General features: G+C 34.1%; 1 protein-coding gene and 1 pseudogene across 1 annotated transcript in view; one reads left to right on the top strand and one right to left on the bottom strand.

Annotated features, from left to right (window-relative positions):
* The window catches only part of LOC145266575 (S1 RNA-binding domain-containing protein 1-like), a 444,676-nt gene that overhangs the window by 324,495 nt on the left and 97,026 nt on the right, over positions 1–23,155 (top strand). The window lies entirely within an intron of this gene.
* Positions 20,988–21,121, bottom strand: LOC145266805 (U2 spliceosomal RNA; annotated as a pseudogene).

Genomic DNA, 23,155 nt, shown 5'->3' with positions numbered 1-23,155 from the left:
CATTTGAGAAGTTTTATTACCACACAAGCTGAAAGGCTCAACATATAAAATCAACAGTAGGTTCTTTGATATAACGAGGGCGTTTTCGAAATGAATGTTTCTGTTTAAAGTTCAATTGCACCATGATACTTAACCTTTTCATTTTAAACTTAAATTCAAGCCATTATCACCGCACAAGAAGTAAGACCAGGCATATAAAATCAGCAGTAGGTTCTTTGATATGACAGGGGCGCGTTCGTAATGAATGTTTCTGTTTACAGCATAATTGAAGCATGATACTTGACTTTTGCATTTTCAACTTTAATTCAAATCATCATATATAAAAAAATTTATAAAATCAACAGTAGGTTCTCTACAGTGCAATCAACACTACAGTGTATTGTGGACTGCGGGGAGGCATGTGAAGCTTGCTCACGATGCATCGTGGTGGGTCCCTCGACTACAGCAGGGAATCAATCGATTTGATTGCAAAAAATTTGGCGATTTAACCAATGATGACAATAAAAATATGAGTGTGAAACATTCGTTGGTCATCATTCAATCCCGGGCAACGTTGGGTCTCCCCGTTGTTGTTGTTGTTGTTGTTGCTGCTGCTGTTAACGTTAACAACAACAACATCAACAGCATTCTATCTTATTCCTTTATTTGCAGTGCCGCTATCAATTCTTAAATCTATAATAATAATTCTAATAATAAAAAAAAACACACACACACACACACACACACACATATATATATATATTAGGGGAAGGTGGGTTACAATTTCTTTTCAGTTTCCATGCTTACTGCCAAGACTTGATCATCAATTCTTCCACCCACGCCTCGATTTGATCCGGTCCCAGAAATTATTGATTTGTTTCGCTTCCGCCGTTGATGTTTGCTTTAAAAAAAAAAAAAAAAAAAAAAAAAAAAAGAAGAATTATATAACAAAACGGAATTACTTATACAAACAACATCTCTTCTGAAGAAATATATTATTAATATTCACTTTATATTTGTTAATTATTTCCTCACACAGCGCTCAGAGCTTATGACCTTGTGCCAAGGAGCCTAGTAAATAAATTATACTCACGACAAATCGATATTATCCAGGCGCACTCTGGTAGATTCAGCCGATACAGCCCGGTATCAGCTTCATTTGTGCGTTCGTGGTTTAATGAATATACATATGTTCGTGGGTGGGTACGTTTCGTAATAGCATTCATCATTGCTACATACACGGCATAATCACGTTGACACATGGGTTCTCGCCAGATCACCGAAGTTAAGCAACGTTGAGCCTGGCTAGTACCAGTTGGGTGACCATTTGGGAATTCTAGGTGCTGTATGTGCTCTCCGCTTATCTCGGCATTGTTTCCAGTCGTCCTGTACCTCAACATGCCACTGGAATGCAACAATGTTGACTCAGGAGAGACGTGGTTGGAGACTGCGCAACTCTTGCCGCACAAATTTACCACACAGGCACCCTTACGGTGGGTATCCATAGTCTGTCAAGACTGAAGGAAGCCACCACATGCATTTGATCCAAAACATTGATCAATTCTGTGAGAAATAGATCAGTTATGATCAGAAGGATTAATAGAATCCGGTTGATGCCAAACGAAAATGATCGCGAAGAGTCTTAGACGATGCTGCATTCTTCAAAAATATAAATCTGGATGCACGCTCCACCATAATTCACTTTTTTTTTTTTTTTTTTTTTTTTTTTTGCTTAAAAAAATTGGTTCTTTTTCGTTTTTGCGTTGTAGTGAAAATCGAAAATCGACATATCGAATTTCAAGCGAAACCAATGGTATCTACTGAATTGTCATGTCACAGTAATGAAAATAAAAAAAAAAAAAAAAAATTATGAAGAACGATACGGTAGAAAGTTAATTATTAATAAAAACCGTTTTCGAAGACAATTTAGCAAAAATTAAATAAACAATACGAGTAGGATATCTTCTTTTTTTTTTTTTTTTTTTTGTTAAAAAAAAAAAAAAAGAATAAATTTCTTCATTATCTTATAATAGAAAAAAGTATTAAAACGAACTTTTAATATACTCAGTCATGGATATGCGAGAAACTTCATGATGGTTAAACTAATTTGCATATTACTTTGAAAAACGAACGTTAATTACTTATCCATTTTTATGGTTTCTTATTTGATGATTGATTTCATTTTACTATTACACTAAATTCTTTTTATGCATAGTTTCTACATTCTGCATAATTGCGTAAAATTTAACAGGAGAACGTTCTAGCACACCAATATATATATATATATATATATATTTTAGTCATCGACATACAGTCCTGTTTTGTTGTTTCACAACTCATCAGTGCCGCTAGACTAACACCTATCCCAAGCCGAGGATCAAACCTAGAACCGTCGTGATGACAGTCGGCAGTTCTACCCCCTGACTACGGAAGCGGTGACCGCAACTAATCTGTCCGAATGTCTATTTAAATAAACATCTGTCCGCCACTCGTAAAGTGCTCAAACGTTCGTTTGTAAACAAACCGCGAGCTTCGCATTTTTTCAGCTAAATTAAGTAGCGAGTGAGATTATTTACGATAGTGCTCAACCCAAGAGGGGGGCTTTATAAAATATATATATGTATATTAATGGCCTGGCAAGGCCCCAGGGGAGACAACCAAGCAAAAAAAAAAACCCCTAAGCAAAATTTATCCCAAAATAGCAAAACTGAAGCTAGCTTGCCAGGACACTATATATACAAATGTAGGCAAATTTGGGCATATTTTATTAGTTTGAAATTATAAGTTCCTTTTTGCCAATTGTCAAAAAATTTTAATCATAAAATAGTATTATAATCTTCAAAAAGCCGGCAAATTTTTATGTAGTTTCGGCCCATAGAACCGAGGATATGAGCATTTCGATATTCCATTTGGCTACCAGTGTAGATATATAGAACGAGAGAGAGAGAGATGTATACCACCTTTTTTGGCAATTTTATAAGTTCCAAATTTCAGCAACTATTGATCAGAATTTAACAAATGAAGGCTCGTTGGAAAGCTAATGACCTGAATTGTGTCACTTTTGCCATCTATCATCCAAAGCCTATTCTTTGCACTTTTTTTACAGCCATAAAATATTCAAATCAAAGTCATTTGTTTTCCTAATTTTGCATATGAATTACAAAATATCTGATATTTTCCCCAAACCTCTGACCTTGATGGAGGGGAGACTTTATAAAATCAACAGTAGGTTCTCTACAGTGCAATCAACACTACAGTGTATTGTGGACTAAGTCACTGCGGGGAGGCATGTGAACCTTCCTCACGATGCACCGTGGTGGGTCCCCCAACAAGAGCAGGGAATCAATCGATTTTTTTAAATAACAGCAAGGGGAGACTTGATGCCAAATATTTCTCATATGTTATATCTCCCCTCTTTGGTTTTCATACATAAAGTAAATTACACAGTGTATAAGAATTATTTGATACTGGAGATATTCATAATCGTATCCTATTTCGAAAAGAGGGGCAATATAACATATGAGAAATATTTGGAATCAAGTCTCCCCTTGCTGTTATTTAAATCTCCCCTTGCTGTTATTTCAGATCATTTGAAACCATAGTAGCAAGTTTTAGTCTCCCCTCCATCAAGGCCAGAGGTTTTGGGGAAATATATGAAAGTAAACTTGTGTGTGTGAAAATCTCTACCAAACTCCTCTCTGAATATTTTGTCTAAAGAGTTGAAATTTGATATATTAGGGTAATTGAACTTGTGGCATACTTTCGATTTGGTTTTTAGCCGGCAAAACTTGTTGCCAAGGGGTCAAAATTGAAAACAGTTAACCATAGCAGGGTAAATACAATATTAGTATTACTGTTACTTTTGCGCATGCGCAAAATTATACATACGTAGCTCTAAATCGCGTAATTTTTAACCTTTCATATCCATCTGTCGGTAACGATGTTGGGGTGATAAATGACGACTAAGGCTGGAGCACTAAATGTTCTGGTTTCAATTTTAGCGGATGGTACCCAAGTCATGTTTTTATATAACTTTTGAAAGCATTACAATATATTAGATATCAATAGCGAATTATCTCTGTGATAATTAAAATTCTGCATGAATTATAATATTGATGCATATTTTATAACTGGGCAATGTCGGGCGGCCTGCTAGTATATTTGTAAAGGCATCTTGTGCGGAGGTGAACGGTCTCTACCAAACTACTCTGTCAATGTTTGGTCTACAGACTTGAAACTATATATGAGGTATTCGGACAAGTGGAACAAATTCGATTTGGTTATTATCGGGTAAAAAATAGCTGCTAAAAGGTTAAAAATGTTGGAACTTGGCAGGCGTAAGTCGACATAAAGTGCTCGTCTACGCATGCGCAAATATACATTTATACATTAAAGTGCGTCAATTTAATGATACTGTCCCGCTTCTTTTCGTCTCTGGCCACTAATTGATCTCATCTTGAAGCAACATCATATACCACCCACCCAAGGCCCATTTTTACTTTGTTTCCGGCTAGAATTCAGCCCCATTTTGAGATTGACCTACTTGTTTTCGACCTCCACCCTCCCCCACCATCAAGCCGGAAAACAATGAGCGGTCTACTACCTTAAAAAGGTTGGGAGAGTCTTACTAACAATTTTCCCCCTCACCTCACAGCAATGAAATTTTGTCTTTAGTGGATTCTATAAAATTCTATTTTCTTTTTCTTTACACACACACACACACACACACACACACACACATATATATACACTCATGAACAAAAAAAATGAGCCAGGAAAGAAATTTACAATTTATTGCACAAAAAGCTGCATTACACAAAATGCAATTAAATAATAAACGAAAATGAGTAAAAAATATAAAGAGCAAGATATTTACTTTAATAAAAACTTAGTATGAAATGGAATTGCCCTTAAATCTTTTTAAAAGATCAATTCTTTTTATCATGCTCTCAACCAACCACTGTGAAGAGGAGATGTTATTCCATTCTCTTTGTACTGCTTCCCATAATTTTTCTTTGTTGGAAAAAGTTTTTCTAACTAATGCACGAGATATTATAGCCCAAATATTTTCCACTGGGTTTAAATCTGGGCTTTGGCCAGGCCAAAACATCACATCAATTGAATTATCAGTAAGCCACTTTTCTGTGACTTTTTTCTGTGTGTGCAGGGGCATTATTATGTTGAAAAATAATGTCATTGTTCATTTCTAATTTCTGGATGCTTGGTAATAGACCTCTTTCTAATATTTGAATGTATTCTTTGGCATTAATTGACGCATCACATCTGATAATTTCCCCAACTCCTGCAGCAGAAAAGGTCCCCCATACCATTATTCCTCTGTTTCCATGTTTTACTGTGGTTTTTATGCAATTCGGTGAAAATCTTTCTCCGGATCTTCGGATGCAACGTTCAGGGGCATCACTGGCAAGGCAAAATCTTGATTCGTCCGACCAGAAAACATTTCTAAACCAATCTGCATCTTTCGTATTATAACATGATGCAAATGTCTTTCTGTCACTGATGTTCTTCTTAGTTAACAAAGGTTTTTTTGCACATCTTTTTGATGAAAATCCCATTTCCTTCATCCTTCTGGATATTGTCACTCTAGAAAGAGAATTTCCTTTTGCTGTTTCGAATTGTTTGCTATGGTCAACATAAGTTTTTTTGCGATCCTTCAAAACGGTCATTTTAAGCCTGTGATCGTCCTTCATTGTGGATGCTCTGGGGCGACCAGAACCAACTTTCCTGCTCACTGTGCCTTCAATTTCGAACCTTTGCCCAATTCTCTTCACAGCTGAAAGAGATGTTGCCACCTTTTCTTCTTTCAAAATGTCGAAAATCTGCTTGTAAGTCAAATTTGCCTGTCGTAATCCTGCAATTCGGTTTTTAATTTTTTTGTCAAGATGTCGTCTTACTTTTCTTGGACTCATCTTTAATACTAATAATCTGAAAAATACTAAATAACAGCTAATTATTAGCAAACAAGCGATAAAAATTTTAAAAATTGTTTTCTTTCCAATTTCAATCATGGCCCATTTTTTTGCTTCCAATTTTAATCATGGCCCATATTTTTTGTTCACGAGTATATATATATATATATATATATATATATATATATATATATATATATATATATATATATATATATAGGAAATTTATTGTCTGACGATGCTAGTTGGATATTTCCTCTTCTTTTTGAGGAATTTCCCCTAGCTGAAACAATATGTAAACTCATTCTGGACTCACAGTAATAAATTTCCTATATACTGCTCTGGCTACATGCTGAGCACTCTAGTCCGGTTTTTTCACCACTGGTAAATATATATATATATATATATATATATATATATATATATATATATATATATATATATATATATATAATATTATTATTATTAGTAGTAGTAGTAGTATTTGTTTAGTTGCCTCCCCACGAGGGCAGAGTTAGACACAAGGTCGGTTTTTAATGTGGGTGGGTGGGGGGGGGAGCCAGCGCCCCAAAAATGGACACTTTGGTTAGTAACAAAAATATAAAAAATGTATCAGTCATGAAGGATTTCTCCTCTATTAACCGAGACCAAAAAAGTGTACTGCAGCATAAGAACAGATACTGCACTTTGATCTTGATCAGAAGGCCTATTATTATTATTATTATTATTATTATTATTATTACTAAAAAACAAAACACGATTAAATTTAGGAATCTAAGTAAGGACGACCCCTGGTGTGAATGTGGTATTATGGTGACTGTCACTGAGAACTCTAGCTAGGATTAGCATAGACCTCTCTCCAATTTTTTTATTGGCCTTGAACGTACTAACATTTTCAACCCACATGGGTCGTCTTCAGATACTGTGGTATAGTGAATGTTCATTGGTGAATTGATTTACATATATAAATATATTATTAAAAAGGAAAGAAAGAATTGATTTGGAAAGCTTAAGTAGAACGTCTCTTGGTACGTATGTGAATGAGAAGTCTAGCAAGGGTTAGCTTAGTCAAACAAGATACAGTGACAAGGATGATTATGGATCCCCCTCCTCCCCATATATTTTTTTTGTCATTGTACCTAATTTTGTTTTGTTAAAATTTTTTGTTTTGCGAAATGAAATATATAAATCAAATGATACCGTAATAATTAAATTTAACTTTGAAGATCCTGTTTTTAAAAAGGCTAAATAGCGCCATAGTTAATTCAGTGTTGAGTTGTTTCAAATTTGTTGTTGTTGTTGTGTGTGTGTGTGTGTGTGTGTGTGTGTGTGTGTGTTGAATGCGAAAACTCTAGATGTCCGAAGGTCGGTAATAAACGTTGAAACGTCGTCAAAGCATGTTGTAACATCCGGTGATGGTATTAACCTCTCTTCAACGCTGAGAAACGTGACTCAAGGGTCGGAAAGTAGGATTGGAGAAGAGGAACACTCTGACCCGAGAAGCAAAAACAAACAAACAAACAGAAAATGCCTTGACAGCTCCGTTGACATTCCCCGATAGGGCGCCTTAGGTAACTAGCAGTAAACGAACCCCTTTCTCAAAGAGAGAAGGTGATATTCGAAAGAGTCGACCTGGACCTCCTAGAACTGCACAGGGCCAGCATCATACCGCAGTCAACAGAGAAAAGAGCCCATTTCAGAAATGACCTAGGATCTCCTGTAGCAGATATTTCCCTGATTTCTACTCTCGCTTTTCTCGCTCAGATGCCCGTATTCCAAATTCGTAGCAGCGAGCTAACATTCAGTGGATTTAAAAAAAAAAACATTTTCTACCAAAACGGTCATTAACCATGTTTTTTTTGTTTTGTTTTTTTTTTCATTTTTTTTTTTAATATGTTTAACATATTTCAAATACATTATTGCACAATAAAAATAATGAAATTAAAACAAGAATCGTTTTTCTAATTTCGAATTATTTAATCAAATAAAAATTTATTTGATTACTAGATTTAAAAAGTTTTTTTTTTTTTTCATGGTATTTTCAAATTAAATTCAATTTTTACGATATTTTTGTTTATTAAATTATTAGGTAATTTGCTAGAATAACTTTTTTAAATTTAGTAATCAAATAAAAAAAAAATGGAATTTTTACTTGATTAAAGCGAAATAAGAAAAATGATTTTTGTTTTAATTTATTTGTATTATGCAGTTGCAGTATCAGTTTGAAATATGTTAACTTAAAAAAAACAAAAACTTATTAATGACCGTTTTGGCAGGAAAAAAAAAAAACAAGTCTACTGATGTCGTCTGCTGCTACGAATTCGGAATAAGGGCAATGTGAGCGAGAAATGCAAATGGAGAAATCCGGGAGATATCTGGTGCAGAAGAACCCTAACCTATACACACACTGTGTTGAGTTTAGTGCCGGGGATTCGAATAATTTATCCTTGATGAAATCACTTTTTCAATTTCGATTGTAAAGCGCGCGTACGACGTACGAGTGTGCAAGCAGTAGCAAGCACTGCTTGCGTGTTTGTGTGTGCTTTGCTTGCGGTTGCGCGCATCCAGGTATGCGGGAAGCAGATTCGCAATGATGCTAAGCTTCATATTGCATTTGGTATCTTTTAAAATTTTCACTCCTTGCGAATCACACGCAGCTCAACAGGTGCTGTCTTGTATTGTTTGCAAGCCGACGACAAAAGCATACAAAACACACGTCCGTCTCTCTTCATCAGTGATTAACCTCGACCCCCTCCTCCCCCATGTTTTTTTGCGTTTTGTGCAACGATGGAGGGTGCTGTGTCCTGTGAGAGGAGGGGGGTGCCAGTTTGGAGGCGTGCAACTTCCAAGTGCTTCCATTTTCTTTATATATTGTGCAGTGTGCAGACTAAACCTAGATTTCAATGTCACCATCTTCATCCTTTTTGAAATATGACGCTGCACAATTTTCTAGTCATCCTTTTGTTGATTATATGCTGCTAGACAAATTAAATGTACCTCTACTATTACTACTACTACTACTACTACTACTACTAATAATAATAATAATCAAAAACATATAATAAATAAATAAATAATAATAATCACAAACATATAATAAATAAATAATAATAGTTCTGTAGCGTCGACATCGACTTGCACCACGTCAAATAGCCGAGGAGGATGGAAAGCCCGACGAGAAGGATAGCACTAACCAGACCTCCACTGAATGAGTAGACCAAGACAGAAGACACTGATCATGGGGTTGGGGAGCTTATTGCCACCGGCAAGAAATTGTATGCGGCTGTTATGATGTAAATTTTCTTTCTCTCTCTCTCACACACACACACTATGATGGCACCAGTTTCGGCTGATACCGCACCGGCGCACCCGCATGCATAACTGGTCATGACAGGTAAAGGAGGATAGAAAGACCGAGGAGAGAGAGAGCAGTAGCACTAATCAGACCTTCGGAAGGCTTATTGCTATCTCAAATTCCAGATGCGACCAATGCTCGTTTCTAGCGAAAAAAATCAATGGTACGCGACTGTTGCAATAACGCAAAATCATTTTGCAATGGTTCTCAGAAGAGGTGGAAAGTACTGTAAATCTGTTGAGACTTCTTGTCACTCAGCCAGTCAGCCACCGGCTATTGTTAGGCAATCACTGATGATGGCTTGCGTGAAAACCCCTAATAAGTAAATATCACTAATAATGATGATGATGATGATAAATAAAATAATAATGATTAATAAATAAAAACAAGTAATTTTTCTTTTTTCGTATCGCACGACTGATCGCCTACTGACAAAACATGTAGCTTTCCCTGGGATCCGAGTGTCATATTTTCCCAGATTACTACCACTCTCCATTCCTTCCTATTATTTTGAAACCGTGCAACAACCGTTTACCATCATAAGAAATTAAAACAATAACAGAACGTATATTCGTCCATTCTCTGTCAGCGCGATAAGCTATTAAAAAAAAGCCACTATTTCAAATTGACGTGTAAAATGCTTTCGGTATTATAATACAAACACCGTGACAGCGTTAGGGTTAGGGTTAGGGCTAGGTTTAGGGTTAGGGTTAGGGCTAGGTTTAGGGTTAGGGCTAGGTTTAGGGTTAGGGTTAGGGTTAGGGGTTAGGGTTAGGGGTAGGGTTAATTCGCTGTCACGGTGTTTGTATAGTTTTACCATGCTTTCTAAGATATAAGATGCGCCCGTTCCATCTGTTTGATTAGCGTCGATTTTTTTTTCTTTTCTTCTTTTTTTTATACTGGTTTTCAAACTGATGCTTAACTAATCTATTAAAGTATGCAAGGTCGCGCCGCAATACAATATTAAAATTAGCCATGATTAAAATAAAAAAAAATAATAATAATTATGATAATTATTATTATTATTATTATTATGATTATTATTAACAACAACAACAACAACAACACGTAAACAAACCGTTAAAACAAAAATAGCAAAAACATGCAAGCCTATATTTGTGACTGAGTGATAATATATTAGATGATGAAATGACTGCTTGTACATCCGCATAGGTCAGATTGTGAGGCACGCACGTGCTCATATTCTTAGAATCACACACACACACACACACACACACACACACACACAAGGCCTTGTTGACGTCAAATTTTCAGCCTTTTTTGAATTGAGCCCGTTGATTGGTTGTTGCTGGTGACGTCAGAGTACCGTTCACCTGGTTATTTCACTGCTGCTATATAAACCGCTTGCGAGGCCGCAACGTTAATCATTTTGCTTTAATGCTTTGAGAGAAGTCAACCCCAGTTTATTGCTCGGGACTACCTACGTTCGTGAAATAACAACAAAAACATTTATTTATTTATTTAAAAGAAGAAAAAAAAAAAGTTTAATATTTATCTTGGCTCAGAGAATGCTCTAACCCTGTTTATCAACTTAACATTTAATCGTGTGCGTGCTTCTTCTTCTCCCCACGCCACTGCGAAACCAAGCAATTTTTTATTATTGAGAACATTTGACTAAAAAAGAAAAGTTTACATGCAATAATTTATTTATTGCATTTCTCTGAACAATTGGTGTTACTAAATATTTTCAGAGTCCAACAAATCTTCTTTTTTTTTTTTTTTTGTAAAGAAACATTGTTTATTATACGGCTTAGTTCATGGTAAATATGACGACGGCTGTAGACACAGTGCGCGCCGACTTGATGTCGCTCTTCAACAATTGTTTGCGAAGACATCGAAGGAATGCCCTTGCTGACATATTCGAAAGTTTAAGCGAAGATGAAAGGGTCACTTTGCTTGACCGGTTGCACTCAGCAAATACCACCAGCAACTGTGAGGAGAACGGTGAGCTTCCCTCCGCCTGCAACGCTACTGATCACTCAATCCTCTGCGATCCGGACGACCACAGGGATATTGCTATTCCAAACGATATCCAGGAGAATTCAGAGGAGAACGATAGGCTTTCTGGATTATCTGAAGAAGAAAGTTGCGTCTCTTTTAATAACCTCGAGACGGCACGTCCCAGCTGCCTTGTTGGACTAAAACCAGCATCTTCAACGCCTTCTTCATCATCTTCGTTCACTTCAACTTCATCGATGTCGCCTTCTCAACAAACGCCATCATCTTCAAATTCGAATTGTTCATCAGCATCCTCATCATCATCATCGTCGTCGTCGTCGTCGTCGTCGTCCGAAGATGAAGGAACGACACCAAGTTGTTCATCTGAAAGCAGCACTTTCAACAATCATGGATGTACTACGTCTACGACGTCTCCGGCTCGTTCCTCTTCGTCATCGTCTTCCATGATCCGTTGCAACATTTCCTTCTCCCGGGTGCGGCGAAACGCCCTGCACGATCTCCTAGAAACCCTAACACAGGACGATATTGAAAAGTTGAAAAATCTCTACCAATCAACATTATACTCACTGAAGCCTTTCTCTGAACAAGCACAAAGCCCCATCCGAGGCTTTCACGAATGCAAGGCTTGACTTTTTTCGGGTTTTTCTGCTTGATTTCAGGAGAAAAAAAAAAAAAAAAAAAAAAAAAGATGGACACAAAAAGTTAGTGCTTTTTGAGGGTCGCAAAATAAAAGCACGCGAAAAAGAAAACTTGGCTACGGAAAGTATTCTTTACTTAAAAACAACCCATCAAAACAAAACATCACAAATTAATGGGTAACATTTGCTTTTTACATACATGTACCTATATAGCAAGTATTGGAATATATATATATATATATATATATATATATATATATATATATATATATATTCCTATTAATATATTTATGTATCTCGTTGCTATCAACCATTGGGCTCATAATTGAAATCGTTAAGACAACCCGAGTTTGAGGCGCAGGTTTATTAATTTGCTTGCTCCCTCCAAGAGAGATGAGCTGAGTTCGAGTTTTAATGCGTGTCTGATTGTGAAAATTCTGCTCCCTAAAAAAAAAGAGGGAGCGCTTTTAGATTGTGACCAAGAATTTAAAATTGTCTCAGTCTAGAAGGATTTCTTTTTCCGCTAACCGAGGACAGAAAAAGACGAAGTTTTAGATTAGAACGTTAAACATAGACTACACGTTGCCCCCCCCCAGCCAATAATGATTATGGCCAAAGAAAAGCACGTGTAATCTGATTTTTTTTTTGTCTTTTTCTTTCCCAGCCCCGTGGACTAAATTGCTTAAATGTATTACTCGCCCAAACATAATGATAAAAAAGGAGCAGCGATATACATTAAGAACAAGAACATGTATTTAAAAATATCGTTTTAAGGGGTTTCCAACTTGACTAGTTGGATCTCAATATCATATACGAAGAGCACTTGTTTTTTTTTGTTTTTTTTTGTTTTTTTTAAACTTGTCATGTTGGCACAGAAATCGATAGCAACTACTTTGCCATCGATGTATCAATCAAGATAAGTTTTTGCAATCCTCTTTTATTGATTTATTTTTTTAACACCTGATTTTTTTATGCGAGAAGTGGTACTTTAAGTAGTTCGTTTTTCTAAAACTAATTTTTTTTTAGCGACTCTTTTTGCAAGCACGTTTTTAGCCTTCATTATTGCATCTAAAAAATATTTTTACGTCTTCAGATACAAAAAAAAAAAAAAATCACGAAAACTAGCATTTTAAAATTCGAATCTTCATTTTTAAGAGGGTTTTTTTTTTTTTTGTACGTTTTCCAACTTCTCAAATTCACTTTTTGCAAATTATTAACACTACTATTCGATTTGGTTTTGATATGTTACCGTTGTTACATTCATTGGCTAATTTTCTATTAATATTTTGTTTAATTATCTATTTTTGAGCCATTATCGAGACTTCAAAGATGTAAGAGTCACTTCACGGCCATTTTTTTTTTTCTTGGTCTTACGTAATGCTCGACATTACTTGTTTTTGGAAGCTAATAACCGTTTTAAAGTAAGAGACAAAAAACTTGTCCAAGATAGGTAGAATAGTAACTTGTTTTGCCTTTGGTAACATTCATTTGTAACATATTTGCTTTTTGACCACTTTTTAATATCTCTGTGGATTGTAAAACAAACCCACTTTTTTCTATCTACTAATTATTATTTTTATATTATTTACTGAAGTTAGCAAAGCAAAATATGAGGTTCTTTCTTTTTCTGGATACTTTATTATTTCTTTATCAATATCTTTAATATCGCAATGTAGTTTTAAAACTACAAATGATATTTTTAAGAGAATTTTTGACGTTGATAAACGTACACAACCATTATTTAAACACTGTAAAAAAAAAAAAAAAAAAATGTAATTAATCAGCCTCTTTGATGTTTGTATGGGGGGGGTATTTTTTTATCGAACAAATTCGCATCTGTTTTCATTGTTTTCTCCCCACCCAAAACGTATTCTGATTATAGGAATGTTAGGTATTTGTGCAGAGAAAGTATCGTGCTGAAATAATAACGTTATTATTTAGAAACCCATTCTTAACATGGGAAGAGTGTTTTGTTAACTATTCTGTAGTTTCACCTAAAAATGTAAAAAAAACGAAAGATACCGTAAAACTTTAATTTAACTTGAAAATGCTATCAAAAATAGCACGGTACCTTCTCTACATAATTGTTAAGCTGGAAATTGTCGATTTTATTTTTATTGTGTATTTCAAAGTATCGTATTTGGAAAACGTTATTTTAAATCTATTTTTAAAATCCATTTAAAAAAATGCAAAAATGGAGAAAAAAAAAACGTTTTTTTAAAACACTCGTTGAAGATTGGAAACGTGCGTGCAAACTTTTTTTTTTTTTTTTTAAGTCGCTAAAACTCCACGAAAATTGCTTTTTTTTTTTTAGTAATTTATTTTAACAATGTTTAAATAACACATTTAGCATTTATATTTTATTACGTGTTAAATAGTTTCATTTTATTAATTTTAAACACTAATTTAAATGCTAAATAAAAAAAAAACGCAATTTTAACACTTTAGGGAAGGGAGATAACTGCATTCTTTAAAAGGCAACAATTTAAAAAAGATGCCGCGATTATTATTTTTTTTTTTTTCTCTCAGCATTAGCGAAAATGATATAATTTTTCTCATTTTCTTATATGAATAAAATGGAGCGAATATATTTCCATTAAAAAAAATTAAATTTGAACAGCGACATGTTTAACAAAAAAAAAAAAAATGTTTAGCATGATAAGACATGTTAAGGGGGTGCGCCGGTCATACCTACCCCATCCTTCGATTCTCTCTTTGTCCTCTTGGACAACCACCTGACCCTCTAAACCCCTTTGTTCTCTCTCCCCAAAAATATTTGTTGAAAAAAAAAGTGATGAAAGAAAGTTACATTTCAAAACTTACTTTCTAACTTTACTTACGTCGAGTCGAACACTTTCGAAGTAAATACTGATAATATTTACATAATGTTTTATGTAGATATATAATATATAAAGAGAGAGAGATTCACATTTTCTCATTTATTTATTTAAATTTATCGACGTTTCAATGAATTAGTTTTAATTTCGTGAACACATTTTTATTTTAATCTTAAAGTTTGTGCTTAGTTTTAGCCTTAGCTTATCAAGTTCCTTTAATATTGTATTTTATTAGTTATTTTTGGATGTGTCTTAAAAATGCACTTTAAATATCGTTTACGGTCAAGTTTTGTTAAGTTTTTTTTTTTTTTTTTTTTTTTTTTACATAAGAGTCAACACTTATCAAGGCCCGGTGGCCACTCGAGGATAGTCGAGGCATAAGTATTAACAAGTGAAATTATACAAACATCAGAAAGACCCAACGCGGATAAATCTACGTTTCGACGAAGTTAATTATCTCCTCAGGGTTTTTCAACACTTTGGATAATTTCACTTATAATAGCTCTACATATGCATTGAGTACTTTTGAAAAAAAAAAAATTGGTTTTCAGTTCAATACATTTGAACTTATTTTATATTATCGGGTGTTACTTAAGAATGGGCTCATTAAATCTTTGGCAAAAGTCATAGACGTTTACGAGTTCTGCCAAATGTCTACGATTTCTGCTAATGAAATAGTAAAAAAAAAAAAAAATATCAGAAAGATGTTTTGTTTTTTTTATATGTATCAAAAGTTTAACGTTTTGCCTAAAGTCGAATTCTTCGGCGACTACAGTTAATTTAACAATTAATATATTATCCCGTAGATCTTGCTTGATCAAGTACGGGATGGGTGACGTCATAAATGACGAAGTAACAAAATTATGACGTCATCTATTAAAACAGACCATAGACGACCCGTGACCCAAAGAGTTACTGGTCGTCTATGCGAACAGTGACTGTATGTACAAATATTTATATGTGTATATACTGCTACTGTGTGTGTATATATATATATATATATATATATATATATATATATATATATATATATATATATATATATATATATATATTAGATCCGGAGGGTCTATACGGTTTGTTTCTATATAAAAACGAACCGTCTAGAATCAAATGGTCTGGTATATATGCAATTCTGAATTGGGCAAAATTGATAAACTTTGTGGCCATTTTTAAGAAGCACCTTTTTTTTATGTGCTTCTATATATAAACGAACGAATCGAAATATTGAGTTTCAAGTAAAACAAATGGTACCTACGTAATTGTCATGTCACAAATAGTAACATATCAATCAATTACGAAAAACGATGAGGTAGAAAAATAATTATTAATGAAAAAAATAGAAATTTGTGAAAAGTGAATAATAATGAGATCAATTGACAGGGGAGATGATTACGTTTAGTTGCTTGCATCACGTGACGAGCGTAATTCAAAAAATTCCACCCTATAAACTTTATCGAAAACTGGTTTTCGTTAATAATTATTTTTCTATCTCATCGTTTTCCGTAATATTTGGGTATGCTATGGCATGATGAATACATTTTACTTGAAATTTAATATTTCCAATTTTATTCGTTTAATATGTAAGCATCTTTTATTTTTTTTATTAAGTAGCTTAGAAAAAAACTGTTCTCATTTTTGTCTTCAGTGTGAAACCACTTTCTCCTCATCGCATACATCACATCTTATTTTCATGGACAAAAAGGAAAAGAAAATAAAAAACAACTTTTTTTTTTATGAATATGAACTGTGATATAATTTCCAAGAAAAAACAAACTGACTTTGAGAGAAAAAAAAAGGCAATAAAATTAAATTGTCTTTTATGATTGCTTTTTGCTTTGATTATATATATAAAAAAAATAATACAACTTATTATTTCTTTCTTGCTTTTATTTTTTTACATCTCAAAATGTTTGTCTTTACTGCAAAGATGCGTTATAGTTAACAATGAAAAAAAAATGGGTGAAAAAAAAAATTACAACAAATAAAGGGTAACTTTTTTATACAGTGTAACCCGGATATAAGAGAGATGCTATCTGGTTGCAAATTAGACCCTGTGTTAATGTGTAGTGTAACTCGGATAGAAGTATAACCCACAGATAAGAGAGATGAACTGACCGGGTGAGGAGTTTCTTATATCCGGGTTACACTAGAATAGACAAAAAAAGTCTTCAAAATAAGTTTAACCGCTCCCCTTCCCCCCGAAAAAAAATAATTAAAGAAACGGTTATTCTTCCTGATAGCAGTCAAATTAAAAAAAAAAATGAAAAGAGGATCTGAAGAGTCTGCCCCCCCCCTCTCTCTCTCTCTTGTTTTTTCATTTGATTTTTAATTTTTTTTTCCGCGTATTATTATCGAATGAACACTATTCTACCAGATTATCCAAAAAAAAAATTAATGTATTATTTAAATATTTGTTGAGTTTCTAATACAATATTCCATTAAATCGATCACCAATTTTAGAAGTACTCAATGTTTTTAGGCCAAATGTCGCGAATTTAGCCTTTTTTTTTTTTTTTTATAAGGCAGTTTAGCCTTTTTTTTTTTTTTTTTTTAGATTAAAAAGCGAAATGTAAGAAAAAATTGGCTTAACAATTCGAAAAATTTGATCAAAAAACATTGAGTAGTTTTAAAATGAGTGATCAATTTATATTAGAAACTGAGCACCTCCTACAAATATTTAAATATTGACTTTTTTTTTCTGATAATCTGCTAGGCAAGTGTCCATTCGATAAGAATCTGTTGAGAAAAAGATAAAAATAATAGAGAAGGGAAGGCAGGATTCTTCGGGTCCTCCAAATGAAATATTGAATTGCAAATGAAACCAATGGTATCTACTTAATTGTCATGCACAATAATGAAAATATCCAAAAATTATGAAAAACGATAAAGTAGAATGTTATTATTAATGAAAACAGTTTATAAAGACAATTAGCGAAAATTAAGTTTCGCAAAATTGGCCAAAGATTTTCAATTTTCAGAAAAGATTTACTTTTTTTTTTGTTTTTTTTTTTTGCAAAACTCAAATTTTCTGTAATTGTCTTTGAAAACTATTTTCACTAATAATTAATTTTCTGCCCTATTGTTTTTCATAATATTTGGATATGTTCATTACTGCGCCATGACAATTCAGTAGATACCATTTGGTTTCACTTGAAATTCAATATTTTAATTTTCGAATTTCGCTACAATGATGAAGACCTCAAAAAACTTATTGGGATAGGTAAAAGAGTAACTTAACTTGCCTTTGGTAACATTTATTTGTTGTACATTTTTTTTGTTTTCACCCCTTTTTTTGTTGTTGTTTTCTTGGTTATTGCAAAAAATGCCACAAATAACTTTTACTAAAATTAGAAGAAAAAAATTTATTTTTTATCGACCTGCATATACTTTCAGCTTTACACTTTTTTTAAAAAGTGTTTCTAATTTCAGAATTTATATCGTTGCCTCGGAGGCTTGTCAAAACAAATGGTTGATCACGTGAGGTGGAAATCTTTGTTAGTACAAACTATTTTGAAACAAAATCTTGAAAACAGTTTCAGTAAGTGAAGAATATACAAATCGGCTGAAAATTAAATTTTCGATTGATTAGTGACTAGTTGTACTTTTTTTAATTTTTGGCAGCCATCTCGATTTCCTTTTTTGACAAGCCTTCTGAGAAACAATACAAAAACTAAATGTTCTTGCGTTTGGTAAAAGTTATTTTTGGTATATTTCTTATTTTTCTTTAGGTCTCCTTCCCCCCCCCCCATTTTTTTCATTATTTTCCACTGACGGACCCAGGAAATCACCAGAGTCGAAGTTGCTTGAATAGCGATTCATCATCATCATCATCAGCAACAGCAGCAGCAATTAGTTGTACATATATAGTCCTAGCCTGGGTGCCCGACGTTGCCCCGGAGGTGTGTGTTGAGCAAAAAAAAAAAAAAAAGTGGTCGTAGGCAGGCAGGCTCGAACTCGCACCGCAAAGGAGGAAAAGAGTGTGGAAACAAAAAAAAAAAAAAGTGACGTCTTTGCTGTTGCACCCATCACCAAACTGAAAGTGACATAGTCTTAAATTAAGGCTAATCACTTGCAAAGAGGGGATGACTTTCGAAATATCAGAGAAAAAGAGCAATCTTCCCCCCCACACACACACACACTGTAGAAAAGTGCCCAGTTGAGGGTGAAGGAATTGATGTTTTTAACCAATTTTTCGATATTTGTCATCCGAAAGGTTGAGCCTCAAAATAATACCAATCTTGTGAAAATCCATCGCCTCTGTCGAAAGTTTAAGCATACATACAAACATACATACATTTAAACAGACAGATAAAATTTATATTATAAATTACTCCTCTCCTCGCCCCCCCCCCCCCTCCCCCCAAATCTACACAAGAACCTAAAATTCAGTGGTAAGTGACACTCTTCCGGGGATTGAAAGTTCAATCCTCAGTGCGGGCGATACTAAGGATACACTTGCGAATTACTAAAGATTTCTACCCGGTCATGGCTGACGGAACATGAGCATGTTATCCCTGTAAATCAAATGGAGGGTTCTGTTCGAAATTCCCTGCAGATTCCCGAGTTTGACAAGATACACCTGAAGAAGGTAGGAGGTTACAATCAACTGAAACATGCAAATAATGCTTAAGATAAGAGCAGTAGTTTGACTATTCCAAATAATACAAACGATTTTATACATAAACTGTACTAAATTATACTGATTTTGCTGTGGGAGTTTAGTTCTGTGCAGTTCTAGGAGGTCCACTCTCCCAAGCTTTGCCTTCTCTCTTAAAGAAGAGATTAGTTTATTACTAATCGCCTGAGGAGCCCTAACTGGGAATGCCCCTCCTCTTAGACACTGGCTTCTCAATCCCACTTTCTGACCATGGTGTCCAAGTTGTTGCAGCGGGAGAAAACTAAAAACCTATACTAAATCTGATTTGATCAACGTTTGTTTCTTATTCATATACATGCTTTTGTATCACAAAATGCTAGAATATACCTTAGTTCTGAGATTGAGGTACGTTTGCAAAAAAAAAGAAAAGTTTTAACTGTTCTAATTAGTCATAATTTATCATTAACTGAGCAAGTTGCCCATTTCCCTTTTAGTTATGAATACCATGTTTACTTTGTTGAACCAATGCACAAGGTTTCGGCCGATGTAACCTCCAGCCATTAATTTTTTTTTTTTTGTTATTTTACTCTTGCTTATCTTCTATATATATAAAAGGCAAAAATCGGTGTGTATGTATGTATGTATGTATGTTTTCTTCTATATATATAAAAGGCAAAAATCGGTGTGTATGTATGTATGTATGTATGTATGTATGTATGTTTGTTTGTAACGCTAAAACTTTTGAAAGACGGAACCAGAGTTGACAAATTTGGTATCATATTGCACCTTGATCACCCGGATGACAAATATCGAAATTTCACGTCAAACGGACCAGTAGAAAGGGGTCAACTGATCGTTTTTCTCCTAGGGGGGCCCCCCAAAAAACCTGTCATTTTAACGTTATTCAATACGTGTCACGTGACGTGACGTCAGCTCAAACTTTTGACAGACACAACCAAAGTTGACAAATTATGTATCATATTGAACCTTGATCACCCGCATGACAAATATCGAAATTCCACACCAAACGGACCATTAAAAGGGGGTGAACTGATCATTTCTCTCCTAGGGGGGCCCCCAAAAAAACCTGTCATTTTAATGTTAATGTCACGTGACGTGACGTCAACATCCAGTAATGGCGAACAAATGTAAACAAACACTTTGTTTTACCGATACTTTTGTAATTTCTCTTCTGCTTTGTTCTAGAGATTATTAAACTCCATGACAATGTCTCCAACGTATTTAACTGGTTAAAAATAGTATTTATACAAGAGTTTTAACGAAAAATATCAGGAAAAAATGTACAGGAATAAAAAAAAATTCAGCTTTCAAAATATTCGTCGATAAAAAAACCGATCTTTATATTTACGCTAGCCATTTTGTATATTACCACGTGACCTGCTATCTCTTAAACTGGAGGGGGGGGATCCACTTGAATCCAACAAAACCAGTAATTTTTTTTTTCTATTATATATACATCATTTTCTATAAAATTAAGTGTAGACTTTATAATTAAAACAAAAAATGTTATTCATACTAAAAAAAAAAAACGCTTAGTCATGTCACGTGACGTGACGTCAACATCCACTAATGGCGAACAATTGTACCTATTTACTATGCCTCCCCACGGGACAGAGTTAGACACCAGGGTCGTTTTTTAACGTGGAGAAAAGGTACAAAAATAAAAATTGTCTCAGTCGTGGAGGATTTCTCCTCCACCGAAAGAGAACAAGAAATAGAAGTGCAGCATCTGAAGAACAGATACTACACTTTGATCTTGACCAAAAGGCCAAGAATGCGAACAATTGTAAATAACAACTTTTTTCACAAAACCAACACCGTCTTTCTTTTTTTTCTCTCTCTTTCTCTCTCTCACCCACTTACTCTTCCCTCTCTCTCACCCTCTTTCTCTTGACGTCACACCACTGTTAAACTGTGGGGGGGGGGGGAACACATTCCCAGGCATTATCTCCTATAGATGCACATTTTATTAGAAATTCAGCTTTCAAAATATTAGACGATAATAAAAATATAAAACCAACACCCTCTTTCTCTTTTCTCTCTCTCTCACCAACTTACTCTTCTCTCTCTCTCACCCTCTTTCTCTTGACCTCCTACTACTGTTAAACTGTGTGTGTGTGTGGGGGGGGGGGGAAGAGGCAGCTTGAAAACCAACAAAAACAGTGCACAGTTTCCCAAGCATTTGGGGTGGGAAGGGGGGGAAGAAGCCGAGCGCACAGTTTCGTGTGAGAGAGAGAGAACAATTCTCAACCTATATACTCAACAAATTTTTTATCTACAGATTTGAAAGTTTGTATATAGGGTATTCAGACATATGGAAATATATCTAGCATAATCTATCTATTATATCTATAAAAGTGAAAATGTGTGTGTGTGTGAGGTAGCCAGAGAGAGAGAGAGAGAGAGAGAGAGAGAGAGAGACAACAATTCTCAACCTATATATTCAATACATTTTTTATCTACAGATTTGAAAATTTGTATATAGGGTATTCAGACATATGGAAATATATCTAGCATAATCTATCTATTATATCTATAAAAGTGAAAATGTGTGTGTGTGTGTGTGTGTGTGTGCGTAAGAGAGAGAGAGAACAATTCTCAACCTATATACTCAACGTATTTTTATCTACGGATTTTAAACTTTGTATATAGGGTATTCAGACATATAGAAATATATCTAGCATAATCTATACATTATATCTATAAAAGTGAGAATGTGAGTGTGTGAGAGAGAGAGAGAACAATTCTAAACCTATATATTCAACAAATTTTTTACCTACAGATTTGAAAATTTGTATATTGGGTATTCAGACATATGGAAATATATCTAGCATAATCGATCTATTATATCTATAAAAGTCAGAATGTTTGCGTGTGGTTGTGTGTGTAAGGTTGCGAGAGAGAGAGAGAGAACAATTCTCAACCTATCTATTCAATAAATTTGTTATCTACAGATTTGACCATTTGTATATAGGGTATTCAGACATATGGAAATATATCCAGCATAATCTATCTATTATATCCATAAAAGTGAGAATGTGTGCGTGAGAGAGAGAGAGAGAGAGAGAGAGAGTAAGTACAATTCTCACCCTATATATTCAACAAATTTTTTATCTACCGATTATAAAATTTGTATATAGGGTATTCAGACATATGGAAATATATCTAGCATAATCTATCTATTATATCTAGAAAAGTGAGAATGTGTGTGAAAGAGAGAGAGAGAAGAGAGAGAGAGAGAACAATTCTCAACCTATATATTCAACTAATTTTTATGTACAGATCTGAAAATTTGTATACAGGGTATTCAGACATATGGAAATATATCTAGCATAATCTATTATATCTATAAAAGGTAGAATGTGTGTGTGTGTTTGTGAGTGAGTGAGTGAGTGAGTGAGTGAGAGAGAGAGAGAGAACAATTCTCAACCTATATACTCAACAAATTTTGTATCTACAGATTTGATAATTTGTATATAGGGTATTCAGACATAAGGAAATATATCTAGCATAATCTATCTATTATATCTATAAAAGTGAGAATGTGTGTGAAAGAGAGAGAGAGAGAACAATTCTCAACCTATATATTCAACAAATTCTATCTTTACAGATTTGAAAATTTGTATATAGGGTATTCAGACATTTGGAAATATATCTAGCATAATCTATTATATCTATAAAAGTGAGAATGTGTGTGTGAGAGAGAGAGAAAGAACAATTCTCAACCTATATACTCAACAAATTTTTTATCTACAGATTTAAAAATTTGTATATAGGGTATTCAGACATATAGAAATATATCTAGCATAACCTAT

Source organism: Euprymna scolopes, chromosome 41 (genome assembly GCF_053919585.1).
Source record: "Euprymna scolopes isolate OS-2025 chromosome 41, ASM5391958v1, whole genome shotgun sequence".
Classification (NCBI taxonomy): Eukaryota; Metazoa; Mollusca; class Cephalopoda; order Sepiida; family Sepiolidae; genus Euprymna; species Euprymna scolopes.
Note: the sequence above shows the minus strand (reverse complement) of the source record. Positions and strands in the feature narration are given on the sequence as shown.